Below are 20130 nucleotides of genomic sequence, written 5' to 3' on the forward strand. Positions count from 1 at the left end.
ACGGGTTCTAATCCTGGTTCTGCCACTTGTCTGCTGTGTGACCTTGGGCAAATCACTTCACTTCTCTGTGGGTCAGTTAGCTCACCTTTAAAATGTGGATTAAGATTGTGAGCCCCATGTGGGACAGGGACTGTGTCCAACTTGATTTGCTTGTAACACTCCAGCACTTAGTACAGTGCCTGGCATGTAGTGAGCACTTAGCTACCACAATTGTTATTGTTATAATAGGCTTGAAACCCCATTTTACAGATGAGGAAACTGAGGCACAGAGGAGTGATGTGCCCTGCCCAAGGTCACACAGCAGATAAGTGGCAGAACCTGGATGAGAGCCCAGGTATTTCTTGGCACATTGTAAGCACTTAACATTGTAAGCACCTTCCTCTCCCCCCTCTCCATCCCCCGCATCTTACCTCCTTCCCTTCCCCATAGCACCTGTATATATGTATGTTTGTACATATTTATTACTCTATTTATTTATCTTACTTGTCCATATCTATTCTATTTATTTTATTTTGTTAGTATGTTTGGTTTTGTTCTCTGTCTCCCCCTTCTAGACTGTGAGCCCGCTGTTGGGTAGGGACTGTCTCTATGTGTTGCCGACTTGTACTTCCCAAGCGCTTAGTACAGTGCTCTGCACACAGTAAGCGCTCAATAAATACAATTGATTGATTGATTAACACTTATTATTCTTTAAGCACGTATTATCATTCAGGGAGTACAGCACACAGCAAGACTCACTTTCATCAAGGAGCCTTCAAGAAGCAGTGTGGGCCAGGGGATAGAGCCCAGTTCTGGGAGTCTTCTAGACTGTGAGCCCACTGTTGGGTAGGGACTGTCTCTATATGTTGCCAACTTGTACTTCCCAAGCGCTTAGTACAGTCCTCTGCACACAGTAAGCACTTAATAAATACGATTGAATGAATGAATGAATGAGTCAGAAGGACCTGGGTTCTAATCCCACCTCCACCACCATCTACTGTGTGACCCTGGGCAAGTCACTTAGCTTCTCTGCACCTCAATTCCCTCATCTGTAAAATGGGGATGAAAAGCTCTGAGCCCCATGTGGGACAGGGACTGTGCCTAGCCTGACTAGCTTGTATCTACCCCAGGATTTAGAACAGCGTCTGGCACATAGTATTTCCATAAAAAAGGAGCTTACAATTTAATGCAATTAATTAGCTCTGCAAATTAATGACTCACCTCACAACAAGAAACCTGGCCATCTCTAACATCTGTTCTTCTCTTCCTGTCATGGAGGAGAAAGACATTTATTTAGCTAAATGAATAGAGTGTGGGTACTCTAAAGATAAAGATTTGCCCTTTTAAGTGGCGAGCCTCTGGAATAATGATAAAAAATCCCCACATCCTAAATGGAGTCAGTAGGAGCAAAAGGGGAAATGAGTCATTAACTCCAACTATTTCATGCGTTTTGAAGACAAAGTCACCGATATTACCTAGGGTGATAAATAATGTGTATGTACATCGTGGCGTAATGGATAGATCCCGGGCTTCGGTGTCAGAAGGTCATGGGTTCTAATCCCGGTTCTGCCACTCGTCTGCTGTGTGACCTCAGGCAAGTCACTTCACTTCTCAGTTACCTCATCTGTAAAATGGGGATTGGAACTGCGAGCCCCATGTGGGACACGGACTGCGTCCAACTGGATTTGCTTCTATCTATCCCTGCACTTAGTACAGTGCCTGACACATAGTAGGAGCTTAATACTATTATTATTATTATTGTTGTTATTAATGTGCGATTGAACCACTGTTGGGTAGGGACTGTCTCTGTGTGTTGCCAGCTTGTACTTCCCAAGCGCTTAGTACAGTGCTCTTCACACAGTAAGCGCTCAATAAATGCGATTGATTGATTAACCAGTCCCTGTAATATTGATACTGAAAGAGAGAGGTGATCATCTGTCAGGTTGACAGACTGGCAGGCCCTGCACAGACAGCTCTGAAGATCATAAAAATGATGATGATAATAATAATACTTGGAAGAAGCAGTGTGGCCTAATGGAAAGAGCACAGGCCTAGGAGTCAGAGTCAGTCTGTCAGTCGTATTTACTGAGGGCTTACTCTGTGCAGAGCACTGTACTAAGCACTTGGGAGAGTAGTATATAACACTATAACAGACACATTCCCAGCCCACAGCAAGAGGACCAGGGTTCTAATTCTGGCTCTGCCACTTGTGTGCTGTGTGTCTCTGGGCACAATAATAACAATATTATTAATAATAATAATAATAATGGCACTTATTAAGTGCTTACTATGTGCAAAGCACTGTTCTAAGCGCTGGGGAGGTTACAAGGTGATCAGGTTGTCCCATGGGGGTCTCACAGTCTTCATCCCCATTTTACAAATGAGGTAGCTGAGGCACAGAGAAGTGAAGTGACTTGCCCAAAGTCACCCAGCTGACAATTGGCAGAATCCAGATTTGAACCCATGACCTCTGACTCCAAAGCCCGGGGTCGTTCCACTGAGCCACGCTGCTTCTCACACAGTAAGCGCTCAATAAATGCTTACGCTAGAGGCCTCATTTTAGAAATAGAATAAAACACGGAACTAAAATAAACTTTCAGATGGTAATCTCAGAGTACTTTATAAGTATGCCCTGCCGGATCCTCAGAGAATCTTGAGATAGAGGAGAAGGGTGGGAAGTGGAGGGGGGAATCAATACAAGTTACAGATGAATAAATGCAAAGCCCAAATGACGACCTGCAGGGAGGAAATATTTTCCAAATAAAATGTTGTGGGGGTTTTCGGTTCTACAGTTACTTCATTTTGTTAGTATGTTTGGTTTTGTTCTCTGTTTCCCCCTTCTAGACTGTGAGCCCGCTGTTGGGTAGGGACTGTCTCTATGTGTTGCCGACTTGTACTTCCCAAGCACTCAGTACAGTGCTCTGCACACAGTAAGCGCTCAATAAATATGATTGATTGATTGATTGATTGCTTGATCTGTCAAATGGGGTTTCAATTCTACTCCTTCCTACTTAGAAAGTGAGCCTCTATGGGACAGGGACCATGTCCAACCTCGTTAACTTGTATCTACCTCAGCACTTAGAACAGTGCTTGGCACACAGTAAGCGTTTAAAAGTACCAGAATTTTCATAATTATTATTAAGTGCTTACTATGTGCCAAGCACTGTCTATCCTGCTTAACAAGTACCAGAATTTTCATAATTATTATTAAGTGCTTACTATGTGCCAAGCACTGTCTATCCCAGCACTTAACACAGTGTTGGACCCACAGTAAGAGGTTAACAAATACCATTACCATAATAATAATAATAATAATTATTATTATTATTATTATTATTATCATTATTAAGTGAAAGTCATAGTGAATTAGAGAGAAGAGACCTTGAAGTCTCGAAAGTCATGGGAAGAAGGAATGGGTCTCAAGACTTCACTGAAGTAGGAAGGTAGGAGAGAACTAGGGGTCCAGTTGATTTTATGCTTTTGTTCGTTTGTTTGTTTTATGGTATTTGTTAAGTACTTACAATGGGCCAGGCACTGTACTAAGCGCTGGGCTAGATACAAGCTAATCGGGTTGGACACAGTCCATGTCCCACCTGAGGCTGCCATCTTAATCAATCAATCAATCAATCATATTTATTTAGCACTTACTGTGTGCAGAGCACTGTACTAAGCGCTTGGGAAGTACAAGTCGGCAACATATAGAGACAGTCCCTACCCAACAGCGGGCTCACAGTCTAGAAGGGGGAGACAGAGAACAAAACCAAACATACTAACAAAATAAAAGAAATAGAATAGATATGTACAAGATAAATAAATAGAGTAATAAATATGTACAAACATACATACATATATACAGGTGCTGTGGGGAAGGGAAGGAGGTAAGATGGGGGGGATGGAGAGGGGGACGAGGAGGAGCATCAGATGAGGGAACTGAGGCCCAGAGAAGTGAAGTGACACGCCCAAGGTCACACAGCAGTCAAGCGGCAGAGCCGGAATTAGAACCCAGATCCTTTCGACTCTCAGGCCCTCGCTCTAGCCATTAGGCCACGCTGCTAGTGTTCAATTAACATCTCAATTTCTGGAAGCCAATATGGAGACTCAGCAATATTCCACGGGCTCAATATAGCCAGCATTCATGCCATACTGAGCGAATTTATTATCCGATTTGCCCTTCTTAATGGGTATAATTATTTCTAGCTCTCAGTCCCTCCATGTGTCCTGTCCCGTGCGTTTACACAAATCAATGGCAATATCAACAATGAAAAGATGCAAATGTAAGAAACTGCTCAGCTACCATTTGCCGTTTGTCAGGCGGAATTGATCACATAATTAAATGCCTTTAATAAATCCCACGTTTTTGACAAAGGGAGAGGCAAACGATGGAAAGCAGGCATTTGGGACTAAATTAGAAGGGAAATGATCGTGTCGCGGGAAATCAGGTTTGCTCATTGGCCAAAAGTATTTGTTCCTTTTGTGTTTTTTCAATGGTATTGTTTAGCACTTAACACGTGCCAAATGCTGTCCTAAGCAATAGGGCAGATGCAAGTTCATGAGGTTGGACACGGTGCCTGTCCAACGCGGGGCTCACGGTCCAGGAGGAGGGAGAACAGGGGTTGAATCTCCATTTTACAGTTGAGGAAAGCGAGGCAGAGAAGAGTCAAGTGACTTGCCAAGATCACCCGGCAGGCAAGCGGCAGAGCTGGGACGAAAACCCAGCTGAATCCTCTGACTTCCACGCAAGGGCTTAGGGGCAAGAATAAGAGCTTGGGAGTCAGAGGACGTGGGTTCTAATCCCACCTCCACCACTTGTCTGCTGTGTGACCTTGGGAAATTCACTTAACTTCTCTGTGCCTCAGTTCCCTCATCAGTAAAATGGGGATTAAGACTGTGAACCCCACGTGGGACAACCCAATTACCTTGTATCTCCCCCAGCACTTAAAACAGTACTTGGCACATAGTAAGGGCTTAACACATACCATTATTGTTATTATTATATATTATTATTCCCATTTTGCTTTTCGGTATTATTGACAGTCGTGAAGCACTTGGTGTAAAGTACAAGGGCATTGAATCAGACTTGCTCCCTAGATCACCAGGGATCATAATGGTGGCTCCTAGCCCAAAAGGAGCTCACAACCATGGTCTCTAGCCCACTGGAGTGAGGGTGGGGGGGTCACAGTGGTGGTCCCTAGCCCACAAGAGACTCTCAGACGTGGTCCCCAGCCTGCCTGGGACTCTCCGTGTGTGGGGGCTGAATGCAGAAACATCACAAAAAAAAATAAAAAATAAAAATAACCGGGAAGATGCAGTAATAAATGGCACTACAATAACGCGGACAGGAAAACCAGCTGTTGCTGAGAGGAGGGAAGGGACAGTATTGGGTCTCTTTGGTGTTGTCCTAGGTCTAAAGCTGTTGGAAGAATGTGGGAGGGAATATCAGAAGCCAACACACACACATGTTCTCTACCTCCAGGTCTTGGAGTGATTCAGCACCAGTTGGGAGGAGGAGGGAAAACAAGGATAGGCACGGCAGCGGTATTAATACACCAGGATGAAGTAGCCGACTGAATCATTCAACGTACTGTTGAATATGCAGCGTGGCCCGGTGGAAAGAGCACAGGCTTTGGAGACAGAGGGCCTGGAGTGTAATATGCTGTGTGACCTTGGGCAAGTCACTTCACTGGGCCTCATTTTCCTCATCTAAGGAATGGGGATTCAATTCCTGTTCTCCCTCCTACTTTGTCTAAAAGCGCCTCGGGTGAAATGGACTGTGTCCAACTGGATTATCATGTATCTACTCCAGAGGTTAGTACAGTGCTTGGCACATAATAGTGAAGCAGCCTGGAAAGGTCGGAAGTCTGAGAGTCACAGGACCTGGGTTTTAATCCCAGCTCTGCCACATGCCTATTGTGTGACCTTGGGAAAGTCACTTAACTTCTCTGTGCCTCAGTTGCCTCACCTGCAAAGTGCGTTTTCAGTAACTTTTCTCTTTCCTATTTAGATTGTAAGCCCTGTAAGGGCCATGAACTGCATCTGACCTAATTTTCTAATCTTCCCCAGCACTTAGTATGATACTCGATACCTAGTATGAACTTCATGAATACCACAATTATCATTATTAGCATAGTATGCACTCAACAAGCACCATAATTAATATTATCATGATGGTTATTATTATTGCAAGTGCTGAGCTGAGGCTAAACAGAAAGGACCTATTTGCTAAGCGGGGGGCATTGTGTTGAGGGGATTTAGAGTGTGGTGGATGAATTGGGGAAGACTTCCTGGAGGAATTGGGTTGTTGAAGAGTAGGAAATCCCCAATTCATCCACCACACTCTAAATCCCCTCAACTTCCTGGAGGAAGTGGGATGTTGAAGAGTAGGAAAGTTGGAGCCAGAGGAGTTGAAGGGGGAGGAAACTACAGGCTGGGGGAAGAGTGGAAGTGAGAGGTCAAGGGTTGCCGGTTTTTGGCGTGGTGCACTCTAGTAGACGTTCAGGAAATTCAGACAAATGAAGTGACTCATTTCTTGTCCAAAAGGAGCTTCTACTCAACCACACAGAGAACATAGTGTGTCTGTGCATTGATCTTTCAAGCCACAACCCGTTTCCTGGACTATGCATATCATCCTCTAGACTGTGACCTTGCTATGGGCAGGGATTGTCACTGTTCACTGTTGTACTTCACTTTCCCAAGCGCCTAGTACAGTGCGCTGCACACAGTAAGTGCTTAATAAATACTACTGAGTGAATGAATCATCTTGAAGAAGTGGGGTAGCGGAGCCGAGCACCCTACTTAACGCTGGGGTAGATACAAGCCGATCAGATTGGATTCAGTCATTCAATCACTTGAATGTATTTATTGAGCAATTATCGTTTGCAAGGCACTGTACTAAGCACTTGGGAGAGTACAATATCACAATATAAAAGACACATTCCCTGCCCACAGAGCTCACCGTCTCGACGGGGAATCCCCCTAGACTGTCCCACATGGGGCTCACAGGACAGAACCTGGCCCTGAGAGTCAAAAGGACTGGGTTCTAATGCTGCCTCCGCCACTTGTCTGCTGTGCGATTTCGACAGGATACTTAACTTCTCAGTACCTCAGTTATCTCATCTGTAAAATGGCGATTGAGATTGTGAGCCCTATGTGAAATGTAAACTGTGTCCAACCTTATTATCTTCATTCATTCAATCGTATTTATTGAGCGCTTACTGTGTGCAGAGCACTGTATTAAGTGCTTGGGAAGTATAAATCGGCAACATATAGAGGCGGTCGCTACCCAACAACAGGCTCACAGTCTAGAAGGGGGAGACAGACAACAAAACTAAACATGGAAACAGGTGTCAAAATCGTCAGAACAAATAGAATTAAAGCTATATGCACCTCATTAACAAAATAAATCGAATAGTAAATATGTACAAGTAAAATAGAGTAATAAATCTGTACAAATATATATGCAAGTGCTGTAGGGAGGGGAAAGAGGTAGCGCGGGGGTGATGGGGAGGAGGAAAGGAAAAAGGTGGCTCAGTCTGGGAAGGCCTCCTGGAGGAGGTGAGCTCTTGTATCTTGTAGCTACCCCAGCACTTGGTACAGGAACCAGCAAGTAGTAAGCGCTTAACAAATACCATTAAAAAACCAAAAGGATTGAATCCCCGTATTGCCGATGAGGAGCCTGAGTCACAGAGAAGTTAAGTAACCTGCCCAAGGTCACAGAGGAGGCAAGTAGCAAAGCCGGATTAGAACTCAGATCTTCCGACTCTCCGGCCCATTTTCTTTCCTTTAGGCCATGCCACTTCTGGCCAAAAGAACGTCTCTTACCTGCTCTTGCTCTTGATGGGCTGATTGATTGAAATGATCATCAATGGTATTTATTAAGCACTTAATGTGTGCTGAGCACTGTACTAAGCTCTTGGGTGAGCACTTGAAATGTTCTCTCATAGTCTATTTTTAAGAACATTTTAATGTGCACGATCCCCTTTGCTTGCTATTAGTAAATATCCTGGCTCATATAGTCCAAGATTTTTTATTGTCTGCTTCCAAAAACAAATGAACATATGTTTTCTGATGGAGAGCACTTGAATTATTTACAGATTGGAGACATTTTGTAGCCAAATCTGTCTTCCTCCTCCAACTCTGGAGTTTGGGCTTGTGTTGAGAGCAAATCTTCGACTTCCCAGGAGAATTTCCCCTGGCAAAATACATTTCATATTTAGAGAAAGAGGTTGGAGGCACTGTCTCGGCTTAAAGGTCTCAACAGACCCTTTGGCCATAGAGCTATTTTTGGTATCCAGTGCTCCTCCTGAGGACGAATTGGTAAAAAGTGGACTGCATTTATATAAATCGCTAGCTCGAAAAATTAATTGAAAAGGGATTGGGCTAAAAGACAGAAATTCTAGAGAACTCCAGATGTTCAAGTAAAAAGAAAGAACAGGCTGAAGAGGCATTTTGAAAAGGAAAGTGTCAAAAATTTCACCTACCCACCAAAGCGGGTGGGTCCATCTGAGTTCCCCAGGGATTCAGTGAATAAGAAATGAATCAGATGGATGTGAGACCTAAATTTGAGTCTCCTCTCCCTACCCAGCTGATAGAGGAGGAAGGAGAGGTTGGTTGGTGGCAAGTAGAGACAGGCCATTTCACTCCCCTAATGCCAACCTAATCACCTTACCTCAATCTCATCTACCTCACCACAAACCTCTCGTCCACGTCCTGCCTCCAGCCTGGAACGCTCTCCCTCCTCACAAGTTTCTCTCCCCACCTTCAAAGCCTTATTGAAGGTACATCTCCTCCAAGAAGCCTTCCCTGACTAAGCCCTCCTTTCTTCTTCTCCCACACCCTTCTGCATCACCCTTGCACTTAAATTTGCACCCTTTATTCACCCCTCCTTCCACCCCACAGCATTTACGTCCATATCTGTGATTTTGTGATCGATATTAACAGCTATCTTCATTATCATCATCATCAACATCAATCGTATTTATTGAGCGCTTACTATGTGCAGAGCACTGTACTAAGTGCTTGGGAAGTACAAATTGGCAAACTCCTCTCGACTGTAAACTCTCTGTGGGCAGAGAATCATTCAATCAGTCATACTTACTGTAGTAAGCGCTTGGGAGAGTACAATATATCAGCAGGCCTGTCACCTGCCCAGCATGGAAATAGTACGACTCAGGAGAAAGAGCCCGGGCTTTGGAGTCAGAGGTCATGGGTTCAAATCTCAGCTCCGCCAACTGTCAGCTGTGTGACTTTGGGTAAGTCACTTAACTTCTCTGGGCCTCAGTTCCCTCATCTGTAAAATAGGGATTAAGACTGTGAACCCCCTGTGGGACAACCTCTTCACCTTGTAACCTCCCCAGCGCATAGAACAGGGCTTTGCACATAGTAAGCGCTTAGTAAATGCCATCATCATCATCATTATTATCATTACCAGATGGTTTTATGGGCAGGATTTTCAGCACCCAGCAACTAGGTTCTGGGCTTCAAGACACCGTGTCCGAGTTCTCCTGGAAACGGGAGGGTACATCATCATCATCATCATCATCAATCGTATTTATTGAGCGCTTACTGTGTGCAGAGCACAGTACTAAGCGCTTGGGAAGTACAAGTTGGCAACATATAGAGACAGTCCCTACCCAACAGTGGGCTCACAGTCTAAAAGGGGGAGACAGAGAACAAAACCAAACATACTAACAAAATAAAATAAATAGAATAGATATGTACAAGTAAAAAATAAATAGAGTAACAAATTTGTACAAACATATATACATATATACAGGTGTTGTGGGGAAGGGAAGGAGGTAACATGGGGGGGATGGAGAGGGGGACGAGGGGGAGTGGAAGGAAGGGGCTCAGTCTGGGAAGGCCTCCTGGAGGAGGTGAGCTCCCAGTAGGGCCTTAAAGGGAGAAAGAGAGCTAGCTTGGCGGATGGGCAGAGGGAGGGCATTCCATACATGATGATGCTGAAGAAACAGGGCGGTGCAAGTTTTCTCCAGCCACGAGTGCTAGTGTGGGCCCAAATTGGATGGACTTCTGCAAAATGGCAACCTTATTCTGGAAAGTCCCTTCCACTTCTGAAGTGGATTTGTCATTGCCTGTGTTACCTGCTCCAGGCAGCAGTGAGACAGCAGTTCAGGCCTGTAGGAACAACCAAGGCCCTGGTTTTAGTCACCGTTGGTATGATGGTAGAGCTGGCTGGTTCTTCATGGTATCTAGAGGAGCAGCGTAGCTCTGTGGAAAGAGCCCGGGCTTTGGAGTCCGAGGTCATGGGTTCAAATCCCAGCTCTGCCAATTGCCAGCTGTGTGACTTTGGGCAAGTCACTTCACTTCTCTGGACCTCAGTTCCCTCATCTGTAAAATGGGGATGAAGACTGTGAGCCCCCCGTGGGACAACCTGATCACCTTGTAACCTCCCCAGCGCTTAAAACAGTGTTTTGCACACAGTAAGCGCTTAATAAATGCTATTATTATTATTATTATTATTATTATTATTATCATCTAGGAGCCCAAGCAGTGAAAAGAACAGGTAAAGAAAGTGGACTTTCTCTCTTTCTGCCTCTCACTTTCACTCTCCTTTTTTCTCTTCCTTTCACTCTACTTTTCTCTATCTCCTGGTTCCTTTCCTTCACTCCTGCCTCGCCCATGCTCTTTCTGCCAGGGTTTATTATGAGATTAACTGATCTGAGATGGTAGCGAAAGCAGTGCTGTGAAAACGTCCTTTCCATATAATAGAATCCCAGGATGAAATGTTAAGGGATGCCTTTAGACAAAGTCTACTGTGATAGCTGGAGATTTAAAACACCTCCTTGGGACCTTTGAATATACATATTCAATACATAAGTATTTATGTAATTATAGCCATCCCCAGGAGATGTGTGGGTCATGTGTGCATGTATGTTCAATTCACTTATTCTGATTCTGAAATTGGTCAAACAAAATTATGTCTGTCTGTCTCCCGTGTTATGATGTAAACTTGTGAGCTGGTCATGTGCCTCATAACACAGTGCCCTGCTTCCAGATAATGTAGTACTACTTACTACTCTCACTACTGCTGATAGCGATGGTATTTATTAAGCACTTACTATATGCCAAGAACTGTGCTAAGCCCTGGAGTAGATACAAGGTAATCAGATTGGAAAACATCACTGTCCTTCCCATGAGAAGCAGCATGGCTCAGTGGAAAGAGCACGGGCTTTGGAGTCAGAGGTCTTGGGTTCAAATCCCGACCGTGCCAATTGTCAGCTGTGTGACTTTGCGCAAATCACTTAACTTCTCTGGGCCTCAGTTACCCATGGGGATTAAGACTGTGAGCCCCCCGTGGGACAATATGATCACCTTGTAACCTCCGCAGTGCTTAGAACAGTGCTTTGCACATAGTAAATGCTTAATAAATGCCATCATCATTATTATTATGGTGCTGGTGGTTTAAGAGGGAGGAAGAACAGGTATTTTACCACAGTTTTCCAGATGGGGAAACTGAGGCACAGAGAAATTACATGACTTGTCCAAGTGGCAAAGCAGGGATTCAAACCCAGTTCTCCTGATTCCCAGCCCCCTGCTCTTTCCTTCATGCCACCCTGCTGCTGTTGCAATTACTACTAGAGTCGCAGCGTGGCTCAGTGGAAAGAGCACGGGCTTTGGAGTCAGAGGTCATGGGTTCAAATCCCAACTCCACCAATTGCCAGCTGTGTGACTTTGGGCAAGTCACTTAACTTCTCTGGGCCTCAGTTACCTCATCTGTAAAATGGGGATTAAGACTGTGAGCCCCCCATGGGACAATATGATCACCTTGTAAACTCCCCAGCGCTTAAAACAGTGCTTTGCACATAGTAAGCGCTTAACAAATACCACCATCATTATTATTATTATTACTACTTCCACCACCACTATTAGGGGGAAACTTAGAAAAGTGTAAAAATCAAGAACCCAGTTTGCAGGTACCACTGTAGCATGGTCTAGAGACAGACTCTAGTGCAATTCTGTTGAAAATGCCAACCATTCTCCCCTTTTGAGCATGGAAATTAGATCTTTGAGATTCAATATCCTTTACATTGCACCTCAATCTCGTCTATGTCGCCACCGACCCCTCGCCCACGTCCTCCCTCTGGCCTGGAATGCCCTCCCTCCTCAAATCTGACAATGCCTCTCCCCCAATTCAAAGCCTTATTGAAGGCCCATCTCCTCCAAGAGGCCTTCCCTGACTAAGCCCTCCTTTCCTCTTCTCCCACTCCCTTCTGCATCACCCTGACTTGCTCCCTTTACTCATCCCCTCTCCCAGGACCACAGTGCTTATGTCCACATTTGTAATTCATTTATTTCTATTAATGTCTGTCTCCCTTTCTAGACAATAAGCTCATTTTGAGCAGGGAATGTGTCTGTTTATTGTTGTATTGTATTATCTCAAGCGCTTAGTACAGTGATCCACACACAATAAGCGCTTAATAAAATCAAGAACCCAGTTTCCAGGTACCATTGTAGCATGGCCTAGAGACAGAGTCTAGTGCAATTCTGTTGAAAATGCCAACCGATCTCCCCTTTTGAGCATAGAAATTGGATCTTTGAGATTCAATATCTTTTACATTGCACCTTGACCTCGTCTATCTCGCCACTGACCCCTCACCATGGGTTCAAATCCCTGCTCCACCAACTGTCAGCTGTGTGACTTTGGGCAAGTCACAACTTCTCTGGTCCTCAGTTACCTCATCTGTAAAATGGAGATTAAGATTGTGAGACCCCCAAGGGACAACCTGATCACCTTGTAACCTCCCCAGCACTTAGAAGGGCTTTGCACATAGTAAGCACTTAATAAATGCCATTATTATTATTATTATTATTATTATTATTATATATGATTGTATGAGTGAATTTACACGCAATTACTTCCAAGTCAAGACAAGCGGGCATAGGAACAGTGTCACAAGACAGGGTCCATGATATCAGTTGCACGAAAATCGAAAGGGGTCTTTGTTTTCAGGAGCATTCTGTTCACCTCCCAGGGGACTGCGTAGGACCTCACAGACTAGTGCTTGGAAAAAAAAAAAACTGATTTTAATGTGGAAAAAATAAAGGGGAACACCTTACATCACTGATTTTGTTTCTCAGGTGATTGGAAGCCTGTCTCTTTCATCTCCAGCTTCAGTTGCCAAGGAAGATTTATTGGATCAAATCTCACCAGAGACTCCACTCATTCGGGGTTTTCAGAGATAAGTGAGCACAAAGAGAACCCTCACAGATCATTTCCACGATTAAATGGGGTTGGCTAATAGAATCATCCACATGGAGCGATCCCCCCGCCCCAAAAAAAGAAAAAAAAAATCGAGAAAATCCTCTGCTGCCTGACATGATGCCCAATTTACCTTTCCATAACTGAAACGAGGTGCCCTCCCTATCCCCCCACCTGCTCCAAGCCTTGAGCTGGTCCAAAAACAGAAAACATTCATCATTTGAGTCAGATTCTTTTCCCCAGAACAAACCAACTTTGGCTGTGCACACCTGCAGGGAATAGAAATTAGTTTATATGCAAGAATCCAAGGTACGGTGACCCAACTCTCCAGAGGAGTGTTAGAAGGAGGTGAAGTCAAAAGGCCTCAGGATCCCTGGGTTTGTTTTTTTAATAGTACCTGTTAATAATAATAATCATAATGATGTTATTTGTTAAATGCTTACTATGGGTCAAGCACAGTTCTAAGCGCTGGGGTAGATGCAAGGTAATCAGGTTGTCCCACGTGGGGTTCACAGTCTTCATCCCCATTTGACAGATAAGGGAACTGAGGCCCAGAGAAGTGAAGTGACTTGCCCAGGGTCACACGGCCGACAAGTGGCAGATCCAGGATTAGAACCCGTGACCTCTGACTCCCAAGCCTGAGCCCTTATTGAGTGCAGTGCAATGTGCTAAGAGATTGGGAGAGTGCAGTACAATGGAACTGGTAGATATGCTCCCTGCCCACAGTGAGTTTAATAATGATAATGATGGCATTTACTAAGTATTTACTATGTGCAAAGCACTGTTCTGAGTGCTGAGGAGGTTACAAGGTGATCAGGTTGTCCCACGGTGGGCTCACAGTCTTAATCCCCATTTTACAGATGAGGTAACTGAGGCCCAGAGAAGTTAAGTGACTTGCCCAAAGTCACACAGCTGATAATTGGCAGAGCTGGGATTTGTACTGTGTATAGTGGAGGTGGGTGGGCAACAATTGGAAGTTCTTGAGAAGTGGGGAAACATGGACGCTGTTGGTTAAGGACCGTCTCTATATGTTGCCGACTTGTACTTCCCAAGCGCTTAGTAGAGTGCTAAGCGCTCAATAAATATGATTGAATGAATGAATGGTAAAGTAGAAAAATGATCCAATCATATTTTTTGAGTGCTTACTCTGTGCAGAGCACTCTACTAAGTGCTTGGTTAAGTACAACACAACAATAATTGGACACATTCCCTGCCCACGACAAGCCTACAGCCTAGAGGAGGGGCAGCAGAGTGAAGTATGGACTGGAGTGGGGAGAGACAGGAGGCAGGGAGGTCAGCAAGGAGATTGATGCAGTAATCAAAGCAGAACAGGTTAAGTGCTTGGATTAACATAGTAGCAGTTTGGGTAAAATGGAAAGGGCGGATTTAATCGGTGCTGTCAGGGTTGAACTGACCGGATTTGATGAAAGATTGAAGATGCGGGTTGAATGAGAGAGATGAGGTGAGGGAAAAGCCAAGATGATGAGACTGTGAGACTGTGGTTTGGTCAAGGGGAAGGACAGGGTTTGGGAGGGAAGAACGCCTCTCCTAATTGTGTTGTACTTTAGAAGCAGCATGGCCTAGTGGATAGATTACAGGCCTGGGATTCAGAAAGTCATGGGTTCTAATCCCAGATCTGCCACTTGTCTGCTGGGTGACCTTGGGCAAGTCACTTCACTTCTCTGTGCCTCAGAGTTCCCTCATCTGTAAAATGGGGATTAAGACTATGAGCCCTGAGTGGGACAGGGACTGTGTCCAACCCAGTTATCTTGTATCTACCCCAGGGCTTAGAACAGTGCCTGGCCTATAATAAGAGCTTAACAAATACTATAATTATTATATTCTCCCAAGTGCTTAGTATAGTGCTCTGCACATAGTATGTACTCAATAAATACCATTAATTGACTGACAATGAGTTGGAAGAGGCAACCTCTGCCCACAAGGAGCTTACAGTCTAGAGGGAAGTGTATGGTCTACAGGAAACAATCACTTTTGGGGGGTGGGCTGGAGAAGATATAGAAAATTACAACAAAGAACCATTCAGTTTGTCTTCCCGGAAAAGTCTACCCAAGTTCCTGCCTTCCTCTGGAGTGGAATTGACTTGTCAGAGCTGTGACCAGCCGTGAATCAGTGAACAGGACCACAATCAATTAATATCAATTAACATCAAACATCAGGCAAGATGACATCTCCAGAAACTTCGCTTGGATGCGAATCGCTCAGTAACCAAGGCTTGGCGAAAACAACATATGAATGTCTTCATTTACCTCCCAGGAGGCTGTAGGGTCTGGGGAAAAGAAATCAGATTGCTTATGAAGAAGGATCAATTGTCAGTACAGGGCTCTATCTAAGCAGAAGCTTAATCAATACCCTTAATTGATTGATAATGTCTACTAGCTCTATTGTACACTCCCATGTGTTTAGTACAGAGTTCTACGCACACAGGGTAGGTGCTTAGTAAATGTTATTGATTGAATGATTGCAATGAAAAAAAGAAGAAGAAAGCTGGAGTGGACATGACACTCTTGAAGTAACTCCTTGGATTTGTGACTTAGTAGAAAGAGCCCGGGCTTGGGAGTCAGAGGACGTGGATTCTGATCCCAGCTCCACCACCTGTCTGCTGTGTGACCTTGGACAAGTCACTTAACTCCTCTGTGCCTCAGTTCCCTCATCTGTAAAATCAGGATTAACACTGCAAGTCCCATGTGGGACAACCTCATTACCTTGTATCTACCCAGGCATTTAGAACAGTGCTTGGCACATAGTAAGTGCTTTTGTGAGTAGAGATTATCTCTATCTGCTGCTGAATTGTATTTTCCAAGCGCTTAGTACAGTGCTCTGCACACAGTAAGCACTCAATAAATATGATCAAAAGAACAAATACCATTATTATCATTGATCTATTTTTAATTTCCCAAAATGTTACCATATCAGTTTATTGATTTTATCCTCACAACTGTTCTGTTGGTAGGGAGAGACAGGGACTATATACTGCCTCTTTATAGATGAAGAAACTAAGGCACAGAGAGAGTCAGTCAATTGCCCAAGGTCACACAGCAGACCACTGGAATTAGAACTCAGGCCGCTTGACTCATTCATTCATTCAATCATATTTATTGAGCGCTTACAGTGTGCAGAGCACTGTGCTAAACATTGGGAAGTACAAATCGGCAACATATAGAGACGGTCCCTACCTAACAACGGGCTCACAGTCTAGGAGGGGGAGACAGACAACCAAAGAAAACAAGTTGATAGATGTCAATACCATCGGAATAAATAAAATTATAGCTATATACACATCATTAATAAAATAAATAGAGTAATAAATAGGTACAAATATACACAAGTGCTGTGGGGAGGGGAAGGGGTAGGACGGGGGGGGATGATAGCGGAATGGAGGGAGGGCGATGGGGACTCCCATCTCCATGCTCTTTCCCCTAGGCCACACTGCCTGACATCCTGGGCTGGTGACAACTCTATAAGCGTAATTGTCCTAGAGAAAACTTTTGATATGGAAAATAGCTCAGATTTATCCCGCTGAATCTTACAATTAGCTCGTTCTCTAAATGGACCTATTAATCTCAATATTTCCAGGATAATTGTTTGTGGCTCTGTGATAAATAGCAAGGCACCATCTGCGCAGAGAATCTCTTTATATTCCTTTTTTTTCTTGTGATTAGAACTGGATGCTGAGGCTCTTCTCTGAGGCGGTCTCTCTAATCTCTGCAGATTATACCCCTCACAGCTATCCCTCCTACGCAATTTTGGGCCACCTAGGCACTGTTTCTCTAGACAACATTCTATTGTACTCAGGTACATGGCTTACATTCAGTATTATTTAAGTCTATAAACTATTTTAGGGTCTGTGTCCCCCATTGGACTATAAATTCTTTGAGAGGCAGGGAAGTAACAAAGATTGCTACTGCCCACAAAGAGCTTACAGTCTAGTGGCATGTAGTATCCTATCATGGTCTCTCTGGGGGCTGATGAGGTCTCTTGCCTCCTTCTATTTAATAACAATGATACTAATAATAATGATGGTATTTGTTAAGTGCTTACTATGTGCAAAGCACTGTTCTAAGCGCTGGGAAGGTTACGAGGTGATCATGTTGTCCCACGGGGGGGCTCACAGTCTTAATACCCATTTTACAGATGAGGTAACTGAGGCACAGAGAAGTTAAGTGACTTGCCCAAAGTCACCCAGCTGACAAGTGGCAGAGCAACGATTTGAACCCATGACCTCTGACTCCAAAGCCCGGGCTCTTTCCACCGAGCCACGCTGCTTCTCATGAAGCTCTATTTCCTGCGCTATCTACCCCCGTGGTTAGTACGATGCCTGGCACATAGTAAAAGCTTAACACAGATCTTTTTTTAAAAAAGATAAAAACCCTTAGTCCCTACTTACTCTCTGCTGGGAACAACCAAGAGGCCCAGGATAGAGTACTTAAACATCACTTAGGTTAACAAAGAAAGCTTTAACAAAAACTCTTTTACATAGAATTATCAGTCGATCGATCGATCAGTGGTACTGTACTGAGTGCTTTGCTACTCTCCGACGACAACCCGGCCTGCACACTTGGCTCCTTTAGTGCCAAACTACTCACTCACCGTACCTCAATCTCATCTATCTCACTGTCGACCTCTCTCCCACAACCTATCTCAGGCCCGGACCACCCTCCCTCATATCCGACAAACAATTACTCTCTCCACCTTCCAAGCCTTATTGAAGGCACACCTCCTCCAAGAGGCCTTCCCTGACTAATCCCTCATTTCTTCTTTTCCACACCCTTCTGTATCACCCTGACTTGTTCCCTTTGCCCTTCCCCGCTTCCAGCCCAAAATCACTTGTGTCCATATCTGTAATTTTATTTATTTGCATTGATTCCTGTCTCCCCCTCATCTAGACTGTAAACTCGTGGTGGGCAGGCAATGTGTCTGTTATATTGCTACGTTGCACTCACCCAAGTACTTAGTAGAGTGCCCTGAATAAATACTCAATAAATATGATTGATTGCTGTGTGCGGAACACTGTACTAAGTGCTTGGGAGGGTAAAATAAAATAAGGTTGATAAATAAAAATAAATAATGGTACTTGAGAAGCAGCATAGCTTAGTGGAAAGAGCTCAGGCTTGGGAGTCAAAGGACATAGGTTCTAATCCCAGCTCTGCCAGTTGTCTGCTGTGTGACTTTGGGCAAGTCACTTAATTTCTCTGTGCCTCAATTACTTCACCTGTAAAATGAGGATTAAGACTGTGAGCCCCATGTGGGACAACCTGATTACCTTGTATCTACCCTAGGGCTTAGAACAGTGCTTGGCACATAGTAGGTGCTTAACAGATATCATAATTTTATTATTATTATTATTACTTGTTAAGTACCTACTATGTGCCAAGCACTGTTCTAACACTGGACGCAGATCTAAGCACTGGGTAGACCAGATCCCTGCCCACAAGGAGCTTAAAGTGAGAGGCAGAAATTAAAACAAATTACAGATGGGTGAAATGGGAGAGAATAGGGATAAATTCTTAAATGCTGTGGGGAGGAGGATGGGGTGAATGTCAAGTGCTTAAGGGGTACAAAGCCAAGTGCACAGGTGATTCGGAAGGGAGGGGGAATAGGGGAAATGAATAGAGGAAATGAGGGCCTTGTCAGGGAAGGTTTCTTGTCAGAGATGCAACTTTAGGAGGATTTGGAAGGAGTGGTGGGCTCTTGGGTATGACGTGGGAGTTCCAGGTAAGAAGGAAGATGTGGGCGGTAAGATAGACCAGATCAAAGTGAGTTAAATGACTTGCCCAAGGTCACAGAGCAGGCAAGCGGGCAATATGAGATTAGAACCAAGTCCTTCCGGCTCTCAGGCCTATGCTGTTTCCACTAGACCACGCTGCTTAATGCCTTTAAGGCAAATTCAGATGTTGCTAAAACATGTCTAGGGGCCTTATCCCTACAGTTCAGGTACTGTCTGATTTTGATGCAATTGCTCAGAAAAATCTCTCGTATATTTTTCTGTGGTAACTGGACTGTCCCTACCCAACCTCGGGCTGAATTTTTTTCTTTTCTTTGATAAATGAAAAGAAGACTTTTCCTATTGAAAAGTGAAAAAAAAAAAAGTTTCTTTCTACCGTGTCCATATTTCTAAGTTACCTTCCTGGGTCTTAGGGTATAAAATTATAATTCCTCTTTGGATGTGGAGAGTCCCTGCTTGCCAGATTCCTGGGAGATAAATTCCAAAGTTGATGAAGGAATGGGGTTGAGAAATCAGAAAATGCCTAATTTTCTTTCTGTGAAGGCTCACTGTCTTTCTCAAGTAAGAACAAAGAGATCTTGTTCCAACCTTCTGACTGAGCTGAAAGGATGATATCACTGCTGGAAACGAGAGTCCATGGTAACGGAACTCTCCTCAGGATAATTTGAAAATGCATATTCATAAATCAGGCGTTTATTAAGCATGTATTATGGGCCAAGCACTGGGCTAAGATGATTAGCTCAGAGCCCCTGTCCCACCCGGGGTTCAGAAAAAGGGAGTGCATGAATCTTATCCCTTTTTTGACCGGTGATGAAACTGAGGCTCAGAGAAGTTAAGTGACTAGAGCAAGTCACAGCAGGCCAGTGACAGTTCTGGGAGGACGTCCAGTTTCTCCTGATGCCAAGATCTGGGCTCTTTCCACAGTGCCATGATTATGTCTGTCCCCAGATTTTTCTTCGGCACACACTAAGTGAATGCCATTGGGGGACTGATAGCTGGTTATCTTGAACACAACCAAGACTCAGAAAAATTCCTGTAACAGAGCAGACGGCAGGAAACCACTGGACCCTCTTTCATTCAATTGTATTTATTGAGTACTAACTGTGTGCAGAGCACTGTACTAAGCGTTTGAGAGGACACACTGTAACAATAAGCAGACACATTCCCTGTCCACAACTGATGAGGAGTATGA

Source organism: Tachyglossus aculeatus, chromosome 9, assembly GCF_015852505.1.
Source record: "Tachyglossus aculeatus isolate mTacAcu1 chromosome 9, mTacAcu1.pri, whole genome shotgun sequence".
Classification (NCBI taxonomy): domain Eukaryota; kingdom Metazoa; phylum Chordata; class Mammalia; order Monotremata; family Tachyglossidae; genus Tachyglossus; species Tachyglossus aculeatus.